Source organism: Camelus ferus, chromosome X (genome assembly GCF_009834535.1).
Source record: "Camelus ferus isolate YT-003-E chromosome X, BCGSAC_Cfer_1.0, whole genome shotgun sequence".
NCBI classification, from domain to species: domain Eukaryota; kingdom Metazoa; phylum Chordata; class Mammalia; order Artiodactyla; family Camelidae; genus Camelus; species Camelus ferus.
The window spans coordinates 11,744,873-11,758,252 of record NC_045732.1 but is presented as its reverse complement, the minus strand read 5'-3'; the positions used below and the strand labels follow the sequence as shown (position 1 = coordinate 11,758,252).

The window sequence follows — 13,380 nt, the reverse complement described above, 5'->3', positions numbered from 1 at the left end:
CCTGGACCGTTCCTGTTACGTTGTTATTACAGACAGAGCTACTGGGCAAACTGTCCAGCGAGTCTCCCAAAGCCTTCAGAGCGGCTGGGCTGTCATGTCTCTTCCGACTTAACAGACGATGTCAAATTGGTTTCCGAAACGACTGGTCCGTTTTGGGTCCTAGGATCAGCACTTCATTTCTTCCAACTGCCTTTATTTCTCACCACCTTTCTCCTTCAGAGAGCTGGGTGAGATGTTGTATCTTTATCGTCGATTCCAAATCAGAGGGTTTTTTAAAAAAAATAATATTCTGATTATTCGTAACTTAATCCTTTCTTGAGTGTCCTAATAGGATATCGAAGATCAAAGAAGTTCCCGGTTCTGTTGTTTTCGTGTTAGACTGATGCTAAGAAGTGCAATGATTATTCACTGCTTTCATTCTCAAGCGAATATTAAAGAACTTTTTTTTTCAGGAGGCAGAGGGAAAACAGGAGATTAAATTAGTTAATTATATGAGGAACCATGTCAAACTAAACGCAAGTGCTCCTCTCTCTGAATTAAAACGATTGTTGTGAATGATCTTAAAAAAAAGATTTAAAAAAAAATGCTTATTCTGGACTGAGAATATAGTCTGATTATTTGTCCATTTTCCTGAAGGTAATTCTGTTATCTCAAGAGGTGGCTCATAATACGCCTGCCATGAAGGACAAGTGTTAATTTATGTATTTCGTATATGACTGAAGCATGTGCTGTGCACCAGAAATTGACACGTTGTAAACTGACTAGACTTCAATAAAAATATATATATTTTTAAAAAAGGCTTACTTTGTTTTTAAGTCAAACCAGGTGTGGCATCCAGCCTTGCCTGACAAAACCAACAGAGGACAGACACCCGATCCCCTGTGGTTTAAGGGATGGATTCTGTCCATTGCTGCCAGCTGGACACCAGGCACGCCTGCCACACGGTCCTCGGTGACTAAATCCAGTTGTACAAATTTTGCAGAGGACCAGTGAGGAGGAATCACTTTCCGACCTCGGTGTTTGGCAGGGCAGGAGGGAGACCCCCATTTCCCGTCGAGCCACGCACACTGAAGCCGTTAAGAAACAGTAAATATTAACGTGCCGTCGCATGTTTGGTGTACAAGCATTCCCGTAAAGCCAGCGGGAGATGGAAGACTGTGGAAATCACTTGGTTTTTTTTGTTTGTTTGTTTGTTTTCTCTTTCTCTAGAACCTAACATCCAGACACCAAAACTTTTTTTTTAATTTTTTATTGATTTATAATCATTTTACAATGTTGTGTCAAATTCCAGTGTAGAGCACAATTTTTCAGTCATACATGAACATATATTCATTGAGACATTTTTTTCTCTGTGAGCTACCATAAGATCTTGTGTATAGTTCCCTCTGCTATACAGTATAATCTTGTTTATCTATTCTACAATTTTGAAATCCCAGTCTATCCCTTCCCACCCCCCGCCCACTTGGCAACCACATGTTTGTATTCTATGTCTATGAGTCTATTTCTGTTTTGTATTTATGCTTTGTTTATGTTTTCTGTTTTTGTTTTTTTTTTAGATTCCACATATGAGCAATCTCATTTAGTATTTTTCTTTCTCTTTCTGGCTTACTTCACTTAGAATGACATTCTCCAGGTCCATCCATGTTGCTGTAAATGGCATTATTTTATTCTTTTTTATGGCCGAGTAGTATTCCATTGTATAAATACACCACATCTTCTTTATCCAGTCATCTGTTGATGGACATTTAGGCTGTTTCCATGTCTTGGCAGTTGTAAATAGTGCTGCTATGAACACTGGGGTGCAGGTAACTTTTTGAAGTAGGGTTCCTTCTGGATATAAGGCCAGGAGTGGGATTCCTGGGTCCCAAGGTAAGTCTATTCCTAGTCTTTTGAGGAATCTCCATACTCTTTTCCACAGTGGGTGCACCAAACTGCATTCCCACCAGCAGTGTAGGAGGGTTCCCCTTTCTCCACAGCCTTTCCAGCATTTGTCATTGTGGATTTTTGAATGACGGCCATCCTGACTGGAAGACACCAGAATTTCTGAGCTCCCTCATATGGAATTCCTCCATCCTTTGCCTGTTCTGTTTGCCTTAAAGACATTTAGTAGCTGTGAGCATCACTTGACGTCATGTACCACACGTGGGTGGACCCCGTCTGAGCTGAGGTAGCAAGAGAAGCAGGTGACGTTCCTCAGCTGGTTGTGGAAGTTTGCCCCTGTGGAAGGGATCTCCCGGGGAGGACGAGGATCTCTTGTGTTGCAGGTGGACTCAGTTGACCATGGCGTCCGAGCCTTAAAAGGTGGCTATTTTGGGCCCATCTCCCAATTTCTCTTGGCTATTGTCTTCCTAGTAAGTATGAATCAAATCGTCGAATCAGCCTTACCTGTGATGGATTGAACAGTGTCCCCTCCAAAATTCTTGTCTACCCAGAACCTCTGAATGAGATCTTATTTGGAAATAGAGTCTTTGCAGATGTAAGTGGAGGATCTCAGAGGAGGGCCTCCTGGAGGAGGTGGCCCTGCATCCAAGGACAGTGTCCTCAGAAGAGACAGAAGAGGAGAGACGCAGACACAGAGGAGACGCCACGTGGAGACGGAGGCAGAGACGGGAGGGAGGCGGCCACCAGCCCAGGGATGGACGCCTGGGGCCCCCAGAAGCTGAAAGAGGCAGGAGGGACCCTCCCCTGGAGCCTCCAGGGGGAGCGCAGCCCTGGGACACCTTGACCTCCGACGTCTGGTCTCCAGGACAGGGGAGGATGAGTTCCTGTTGTTTTAAACCAATAAGTTATTGACCATTTGCTAGTGTAATTGCAGAAAGCTCCTACAGCCTGAAACCTGTGGAGATTAAGTGCAATGGAGACAGGGCGATGGATTCATTTATACACTTAAGAAAATGAAAGAGACCCACATTCTGGAGTGACTGTTCTCAACATTCAGCACGTGTTGGACCACCTGGAGGGCTCAGGATGCTGCAGGTTGTTGGACCCACCCCCAGGGTTTCTGACCCAGTCGAGGGGTGAGTTTGATGCCAGGAGGCTTTTGTCTTTCTCCTTTTCTGCATGGATTCTAGGGCCTTGTATGGCCGGGGAGAGGTACCCTTTGAAAGTTCTCAGCAGGAAAATATTTCTGTTTCCTGTGGTTCAGACTCTGCACCAGGGTCCCATCGGATGAAGGTCAAAGTCACTTAACTGAGAGCGGTCCTCGGCGAGTAAAGGTGGCCTGTGTGCTTTTCAGGTTCGGCGTTGAGGGTTCTCCCTAGAAAACAGCAGTTGAAAAGATGATCTCGGAGCAGTGCTGAATAACAGAGAGCTCTCAGCTGGCGCGGGCCCGGGGCTCCCCGTGGCCTCTGTGACATTTGTGCAGCAGGCCTTCTGGTTTCCGCACAGGAGCGTGCGGACACGTGGGACAGAGGAGGGGGCGGGAATGTTAACGCTCCTCTCCTGTGTCTTTGTGGAAGAGATTTAAGGCACAGTGTCTTTTCTGAGTTTTCAATGCTCTTTTTTTTTTTTTTTTTTTTTTGCAGGTTCAAAAATGTATGCAATTTTATGTGGTTACCTACTCGTGCAAGAACGCATGGTGTCCAGAGAGCATCAACTGATGAAAATGTTTTGCGATCAGCTTGGGAGTGGTGGTTGCACAGCCCTGGGAATGAAACACTTGAAAATGATCGATTTGCTGCGTTGTTGAAATCCACCTTCATTAAGACGGGAGTTGATGGAGCTTCTTTTTTATTAGAAACTTGAAAGAAGGACTTGTTTTGTAAAGGAGTAAACATGACTGTCTGGAGGTCGACACCCCTGGGGGTGCAAATTATTATTAAGCACAACTGCAGACTTTTGAAAAATTTTTCCAGGTTAATAAAGAAGATGTCCCGTCCTGAGTTTAGTTAAAAGCACTGGAAGAGTTTAACTACCTGGTCGGTAGAAGGCGGTGCGGAAGGTGGCGCCTGCATTTCTCACAAAGGGCCTTTTAATGTGTGTGAAAAATATGTGCTTTCACACCTTGTCCGTGGGTGCCTGTGGAAATGCTGACTTCTGGGCTTTGCCATTCAGCGCTGCTTAAGAGCGTTCCTAAAACGGAATGCTGCCCTGCACAGCAACATGGATGGACCTCGAGGCGATCATACTGAGTGAAGTCGGTCAGAGAAAGACAAATACTGTCCGAAAGTACTCATACGTGGAATCTAAAAAAAAAAAAAAAAAAGATACAGATGAATCTACATACAAAACAGAAATAGACTCACAGACATAGACAACAAACTTATGGTTACGAAAGGGGCAAGGGGGTGGGAAGGGATAAATTAGGACTCCGAGATTCGCAGATACACACTACTGTATATAAAATAGATAAACAACAAGGACCTGCTGTGTAGCACAGGGAACGATCCTCAACACTTTGTAATAAACTATAATGAAAAAGAATATATACGTATAGCTGAATTACTATGCTGTGCACCAGAAATTAAATCAGTAACAGAATTAGCTGCATAGGAAGCCTCATGTTGCAAGACATGTGTGTGGCTATGTTTATAAAGGGGGTGGGGCATAGGAAGAGAAGACAGCCAGCAACACTTGTCCCACAACCAAGGTTGGATGGCAACAGCAGAGCTGCCTCGGAAGCTGTCTGCCCGTGGCCTGACTGTCTTTAGAAAGACCATGCCTGCTTCATTTATCGGAGGTCTTAATATGGTTAGTAACTTTCACAGGGCGTTGAAGACCAAGTGCAGACACTTTCATGCAACAGCCAAGGGTCTTCATGGTCTGGTCCAAGCTCTCCCGGTCCCTCATCTTCTGCTCCCACCACCCCCCTCCACCTGGAACCATATGCCCTAGCCATGCTTAACTGTTTATTTCCTACAACACTGAGGGTCTTCTAGCATCTGATTATGCTCCATTTTCTGCTGCGCACGTGACAGCTGGTGAATCATGGGTTAAAAAAAAAATCTTTTAACCCAGGTTCCAGATTTTTTTTTTAAATTGAAGTGGAGTTGATTTACAATATTGTGTTAGTTTCAGATGGACAGCAAAATGATTCAGTCATACACAGACATATTAGTTTGCATATTCTTTTTCATTAAAGGTTATTACAGAATATTGAATGGAGTCCCCTGTGCTCTACGGTAGGACCTTGTGGTTTATCTGTTTTATATATTGTAGTTGTATCTGTTAATCCCAAACTCCTAATTTATCCTTCCTCCCACTTTCCCCTTTGGTGACCTTAGTTTGTTTTCTATGTGTGTGAATCTCTTTCTGTTTTGTAAATAAGTTCAATTGTGTCATTTTTTTTTTTTTTAGATTCCACATATAAGTGATATCATATGATATTTTTCTTTCTCAGTCTGACTTACTTCACTTAGTATGATCATCTCTAAGTCCATCCATGTTGCTGCAAATGGCATTATTTTATTCTTTTTTATACCTGAGTAGTATTCCATTGTATAAATATACCAGAACTTTATATGCAGTTATCTGTTGATGGACATTTAACTTGTTTCCATGTCCTGGTTATTATAAATAGTGTTGTTATGAACACTGGGGTGCATGTATCTTTTTGAAGTACAGTTTCCTCTGGATATTCGCCCAGGAGTGGGATTGCTGGCTCATATGGTAATTCTTTTTCAGTTTTTTAAGGAAGCTCATACTGTTTTTCATAGTAGCTACACCAAGTAAAATTCTCAGCAACACTGGAGGTGGGTTCCCGTTTCTCCACACCGTCTGCAGCATAACAGTGACTTCTCAGCAAATGAGTGTGCAGATGCATGGATGGATGAAGCTTAACACTTTAAGGTCTTTGACTCCTTTGAGAATGTGATGAAAGATGAAGCCCGTCTTCCAAGCAAAAACCACTTTAGACATATATCGCCAAGCACTGCTGACCATCTCAGGGGGTCCATGGGTCTCCTGACGTCCACGTGTCCATTCCTCTGTGGCCACCGGCATGAGAACAGAGAACATCATGACAGAACGATGCTCTTTTGTTTCCTCTTTTTCTTTAAAAAAAAAAAGAGTGAAGCCTTTTAATAGCAGTCCCCTCCTTCGAGTGGCCGCTCTAGAAATGATTCAAAGAGCAGTTCATTTCACGCTGACCCAGTCAAAATACCGATTGCGAGCGAGGAAGGAGGCTCGGGTGGGTTAATGAAGCCATGGGGTAAACGGATTGCGTTTCGAGAGAGAAGTGTAACTGGCAGACCTGCGGACTGCAAAATCAAATGTGTTCCTTTTTCTGCGTTTCTGGCCAGGAAAGAAGCTTCTGGAAGCTGCCCTGAACGGTAAGGCATAGCACGCATAAGGGTACTCACTATGTTTAGGTTAGAAAGCGTCGTGCTCCGGGTCCGGGCCGCCCCCAGAACGCTTTGTGAGTGTGCTGGTCAGTGCTGCTGGGGCTTCAGGGTCAGCCAGGCGGACACACCTGAGTAGGGAAAACCCAATCAAAGCAAGCGGTTTGGGGACCAGCAGGATCTCAGCCCTCAGTCTGCGGAAACTGAGAGCGTTCCGCGGAAAGCTAAAAGAATGAACGCCTGTCCTACTCAGACTGGCTGTGAAAACAGTTAAGCAATTGTTTAATACTCATTCAGAGATGCTGCACACATTCCGTGATTATATTATTATATTACATAATTGCCTCTAGGTGATTATATAATTAAAGGTGTATGTATTCATTAAAAAATAACGTTATGAGTTCCTCAAAGAAATAGAGAATAAAATTAAAAATAAGCCTACCATGCAGACGTAACTTTGTTTACCTTTTTTTGTGTGTGTGTTTGATTTACAGTGTCGGTGTTAACTTTATGGTGCACAGCACAGTAATTCGGTCATGTGTGGATTTATATATTCCTTTCCATATTCAGTTCCATTATAGATTGTTACAAGGTATTGAATATAGTTCCCTGTGCTCTACAGTAGGACCTTGTTGTTTATATATAGTAGTTTGTATCTGCTAATCCCAAACTCCTAATTTATCCCTCCCCCTGTGACCATAAATTTGTTCTCTGTGTCTGTGAGTCTGTTTCTGTTTTGTAAGTGAGTTCATTTGTGTCATTTTTTTTTAGATTCCAACTATCAGTGATATTATGTTTAATGTTTTTCACTGATGTTCTATTCTTCATCAGTGCCAGAGGTTCTCAACCAGGAATGATTCTGACCTCCAGTGGTCAAACCCATGTGCAAACCTCAGGGTCTGGAGACATTTCTGGATGCTGCATTGGAGAGGAGAGGGTGCTCCTGGCATTCGGTTGGTGGAGACCAGGGCTGCTGCTCACCCTCCCACAATACACAGGACAGCCTCCTGCCACAAAGGAGTTTCTGGCCCCCAAGTGCCCACAGCACTGAGGCTGAGAAACCCTGATGTATACACATGGGTTTGACAGTGTTGGGGACCTATTTCAGATCAACCATGATGAGGGGTAGATGTTTTGATAAATAGTTCTGATGGTTAATTTTATGAGTCAACATGACTGGGTCCCAGGGTGCTCTGAAAGTTGGCTAAACATTACTTACGGGTTTGTCTGAAAGGGTCTTTCTGGAGGAGGTGAGGGTTTGTGTTGATGGACTGAAAAAAGCAGGTGGCCCTTTCCATGTGGGTGGGCCTCATCTAATCAGAGGAAGACGAGAATATAACAAAAACTTGGAGGGAGAATTATCTATCTATCCATCCATCCATCAAATCTGTCTGTCTGTCTATCTATCTATCTATCTATCTATCTATCTATCTATCTATCTATCTATCTATCTATCTATCTATCATATCTAGCTAGCTAGCTAGCTATCCATCCATCCTATCCAGCTATCTAGCTATTATCTATCTACTAGCTACTTATCTATCTATCTATTATCTGTCTCTCTAGCTATCACCTATTCATCCATTGATCAGTCTGTCTCTATCTCTTTCTCCTTCTGCCTCCCTCGTTGAGGTGGGACAGCCATTTTCTCCTGCTTTCAGACTGGAATCTCAGGCTTTTGGCATCAGATGAGAATTGACCCCTCTGATTGGCCAGGTCCTTCAGCTCCAGAGGGCAGGTCATGGACTCCCTCAGGCTCCATGACGACATGAGCCAGTCCCCATAATAATCCTCCTTCTCTGAACGTAGAGATTTATTGGTTCTGTTTCTCTGGAGCACCCTAGGACAACGGCTACTCAAACCCGAGTTCCCTGAGTGCGTCCGGTGCTGTTGGCATCCTCTCGGTCTTTGTCCTTGACCTGTCGACGATGACACCTTTCATCACTGTGCCGTAGCTGTTTGACCTTCGGCCAGGTGTTGTGTGAACCACCTTCTCCATGCTGGGCTTCTGATTCAAGGCTGATTCCTGACTCCTGATGGGCCTGTAGGTTCTGGGTGAGAATCAAAGAACAGCCCAACCCTAAGTTCATGTTGGGGGAGCCTTGGATGCCCATTGGGAAGTTTCGCTTGGGAGCCTGAAATTCACCACGATGCCCAGGTCGACAATGATTTAATAGAAGCTTTCAAGAGACGTTGCTTCTTGCCTTCTTTGAGGGTCTTACGTATCTCTTTCATCATTTGATCCTTCTGAGAAATTAGCTGTGGGGAGGAGGGTAGAGCTCAGTGGAAGACTGCTGCGTACTTAGCACGCACAAGGTTCCAGGTTCAATCCCTGGTACCTCCACCAAAAACAAACAAATACATAATTAAAAGCCTAATTACCCTGCTTCAAAAAAAAAAAAAAGCAATTAGCTGTACTAAATAAACTGTCTATGTCTACTATTAAGGACTCAAAGGTCGCAAGTATGGCTTGGCTAGATTGTCTTGGTTTAAAATGATAGTCCAATATAAAACTAATTAAAATTTCCAACCAACGTTTTGCAATGTAATTTTTTTCTTGACATGACATATAACAAACGTTTTCACTGTTCACGGTGTAGTGGATTTGTACTGCAAATTACTCAGGTACCAGAAACCAATCATTTAATTTGGGATCGTCAGTTTGCAGGTTACGCCGATGACTCATAAAGATGACGCTCTGCCGTGCTGTGAACGACAGCAGAGCTCTCAAGGGCACACGCGCACGTGGGTTATTTCAAGGGTACAGACACTCCATCTCTTCTGTTTCGAAACCACACAAGAGATCTAACAGGATTAGCCGTCTGTGACCTGGAGGTGATACAAACCTGGGAGCTCAAGGTGCGATTCCTTCACCGAGCCGTGCTTTCTAAGGCAGAGAATTCACACACAGACTTTGTTCTGTGTGTGTGTTTCTCCCCAGGAGGGGAAAATCTGATTCAGGGTGACATGCCTTAACAACATTGACGCTGAACTTTACGGTAAACACGGTTAGCATTTAAGCAGTGCGTTCTCACCCGCTCCTGCAGGATTACAACAGGAGCAGAAAGGCGTGGCAGACTTTGCCTCACCAGTGCCTCTGGGGTATTTCTATCCAAATGACCCAGTCTTCTAAGGTTTTACCTCTATAAACCGCTGCAGGGAACAGCAGGAGCCCATGAAATGGACTGCCCTCCCTGCGTGGAGTCTAGTGAATGTGTATCATGCATAGACATTATCAGATGGCAAGATATATATATATATATTTTAATATATTTTTATTGAAGTAGTCAGTGTACAATGTTGTGTGAATTTTCGGTGCACAGCACAATGCTTCAGTCATAGAGGAACAGACATGTATTCATTTTCATATTCTTTTCCACCGTAAGCTGCTACAAGATGTTGAATATTCTTAGTTCCCTGTGCTGTACAGTGTAACATGTTGTTTATCTATTTTATATATAGTAGTTGGTATCTACAAATCTCGAACTCCCAGTTTATCCCCTCCCACCCTCTTTCACCCGCTGGTAACCATAAGTTTGTTTTCTGTATCTGTGAGTCTGTTTCTGTTTTATGGCTAAGTTCATTTGTCTTTTCTGCTTGTTTAACATTCCACATACAAGTGACATCATGTGGTAAGATACATATTTTCTGAAAACAGGAATAAGAAATGTAAATATTGACTGGTGGGCTGGAGGTTTTGCTCCGTGGTAGCTGGCCATTTCTGTGTCCTGTGGATTGGTCTGGCTGTGAGCGATCAGGACCCCACAAGCAAGTCATGTGCTCCAGGCAGCGCAGGTGGGAAGGGTGGGGTCTGGAGACAAATGAGGCAGAGACCTCACATGCCAGAGATTCCAAGCCGGATGGGGAAACTGCTGCAGAAGTAAAACCTTGAATGTAATGGGATCATCCCAGCACTGCTGACCCCGGGGCTGGAGGACTCTCTGATGGGGTGCATCCTGTGCTCCGTGGGGTGTGGCACTACATCCCTGGTCTCCACCCACCACGTGCCAGGAGCAATCCCTTCCCCCAGTGGTGAACAACCAGAAATGCCCCCAGACAGTGACAAGTGTCTCCTAGGGGCAGAGTCCTCTTCATTTTCTAACCACTATCATTCAGAGATAGATAGATAGATAGATAGACAGACAGACAGACAGACAGACACAGGTAGAGTGGATGGATGGATGGATAGATAGATACATAGATAGACAGACAGACAGACAGACAGATAGACAGACACAGGTAGAGTGGATGGATGGATGGATAGATAGATACATAGATAGACAGACAGACAGACAGACAGACAGGTAGAGTGGATGGATGGATATATAGATACATAGACAGACAGACAGACAAAGTGGGTGGATGGATGGATAGATAGATAGATAGATAGATAGACAGACAGGTAGAGTGGATGGATGGATGGATAGATAGACAGACAGACAGACAGACAGGTAGAATGGATGGATAGATAGATAGATAGATAGATAGACAGACAGACAGACAGACAGGTAGAGTGGATGGATGGATGTATGGATAGACAGACAGACAGACAGACAGACAGACAAACAGGTAGACAGACAGACAAACAGGTAGAATGGATGGATGGATAGATAGGTAGATAGATAGATAGATAGATAGATAGATAGATAGATAGATAGATAGATAGATAGATAGATAGATAGATAATGGATAAATGATCAATAATAGAATTATAATAGATGACTGATAGAGACAGAGAGAGACAGATTGGATCCCTCAGGCTGTTCCAGGGCTTCTAAGCCCTGGCACTGCTGACACTGGAGCTGGAGGACTTGCTCTGTTGGGGGCGTCCTGTGCCCCATGGGGTGTGGAGCTGCGTCCCTGGTCTCCACCCACCACATGCCTGGAGCATCCTTCCCAGAGCTGAAAATACCCTCAGAAGTTGCCAGGTGTCCCCCAGGGGACAAAACTGCTCCCACTCTGGGATCGCTGAGTTAAAATGAAGCCAAGCTGTCCTTGGAGGCCAGCAGAGATGCAACTGGAGATTATCCTGGGTCCTCCTGGAACCTAAAGCCTTTGGAAAGACAATAACCCGGCTGCTGCCTTACTCAGCATTTTGACACCGTTTCCATCATGGATCTCTTTGTTTTTTTAAATTTGCTTTGATTCCTTGAATGGTTGCATTAAATAGTCTGTATTTACTGATATTTTTATAGGATTATGTGTGTATTATTTACATATTACTTTTGTTTATTTTCTTTCTTAAGGTTTTATTTTTAATTGTGGGTTTTTTTTTTTAAAGGACTCGTGCAATTTACCATCTTAACCATTTTTTGGTGGACGGTTCAGTAACACGTAAGGACATAAACATTACCGGGCAGCCACCATCACCAGCCATGGCCACAACTCCTCATCTTGCAAACCTGAAACTCAGTCCCCATTAAACAGCAGCTCCCCAGCCCTCTGCCCCACCCCACCCACCCCGGGCACCTCCCACCTCCAGCTGTTTTCTGTCTCTATGAATTTGATGACTCTTGGGAACTTACGTGAATGGAATCATAGTATTTGGGGTTTTGGTTTTGTGTGTGTGTGTGTGTGTGTGTGTGTGTGTGTGTGTGACTGGCTAATTTCACTGAGCACCTTGAACTAACAGAGTGTTATATGCCAATTATATCTCAATAAAACTGCAATATATATGCTATCACTCATATGTGGAATCTGAAAAAAAAAGACAAATGAACTTATATATAAAACAGGACCACACTCACAGACATAGAGTACAGACTTGTGTTTGCAAGGGGAAAAGGGGTTGGGAAGGGACAAATTGGGAGCTCGAGATTTGCAGATACTGACCGGTATATATATAAACTAGATAAGCAAGTTTATACTGTACAGCACAGGGAAATATATTCAACAACCTTGTAGTAGCTCCTGGTGAAAAAGAATATGCAAATGAATCTATGCGTGTTCATGTGTGACTGGAGCACTGTGCTGTGCACCAGAAATTGACACAACGTTGTAAACTGACTGCAACTCAAAAAAAAAAAAAACTGGAATATAAACAGAGATGTCTACTGTGTAAAAACGGGTCACCTAGGTCTCTTGACAGTATAGCTAGTCAGGGAATTTTAGATAAAATGAAATGCTGCCCCCACAGAGCTGTGCTTTGCGTTTGTTTTCCTTTTTCATTATGAGAGATTACAGGCAGAGTTTTCTGCATTCACGGTGGTGCTTGTTACTGTAAGTGTTCCAGGAGCCTGCTTTCAAGTAACGATGTTGACATACAAGAGCACAGCTCGAGACAGAAATGGATATTGTTTCGGAAAAACTGATTTGTGGCGAGATACAGCAGAGCAGAAAAAGAGAGGTAATAATCTCCATCCATTTGGGCATGGGTGTGGTTTGTTTTATTTTGTTTGCAGTGTGCAGGTACTAACGGAAAGCTATTCTAAGTTGCCATCAGTTATGGTCCTTCATTTCTGTGACTCTAAGTGCTCACGTGCAGTCGGTGCTCGGCTCATCAAAGCCCCTTAACTCTGTTCTCTGCAAATGAGAGACAGTGTCCCTGACGACCCTTCCATCCACAAACATCACTGATATATTTCAGACCCGCCTCGTTGTTTGTGGGAGGGAGGCGTTACGATGTTGTTCTCCACCATCTAAGTACGTCAACTAGAGTCATGTTTCTATCTGGGGTGCTATTTACACTCTACGCCTAACGTTATCACCTAATCAGAGAGAAGTGGTCAGAGGAGCTGTTCAGCTTGCATTGTAGAGATGATTTTCAGTCTGCTAGGAACCCGTTGTTACATTGCTTCCAAATGGTCTTGAAGGGAGTTATTTGTGTGTGTGTGTGTGTGCGTGCCTGAGAGAAGAGGCTTTCTTCATTTCTCTTTGCAGCTCGTCTGCTTGGTAGTAAAATATTTTTGGTGTTTATCGTATCCACGATTCAATAATTTAACTTCTGTCCAACAGAACACGGCACACTCAAGCTTTGCTTTTTGGAACGTTCTGGATTTTTTTTTCCCCTGAATATTTTAGATTAGAAGTTGGTTGAATCTGCAGATGGGGAACCCAAACATGTGGAGAGGTGGGGGGCTGTAAATAAATGAAGTCAGCCAAG

At 43.7% G+C, this 13,380-nt stretch overlaps 1 protein-coding gene across 1 annotated transcript in view; it reads left to right on the top strand.

Moving 5' to 3' along the window:
• Positions 1–8,719, top strand: part of LOC116662158 — a 124,164-nt gene extending 115,445 nt beyond the window's left edge. The window contains exon 5 of the transcript XR_004318141.1: positions 8,115–8,719. The gene's annotated coding sequence lies outside the window, so the exon portion shown is untranslated. The remainder of the gene's footprint in view (positions 1–8,114) is intronic.
• Positions 8,720–13,380: the final 4,661 nt, after the last annotated feature.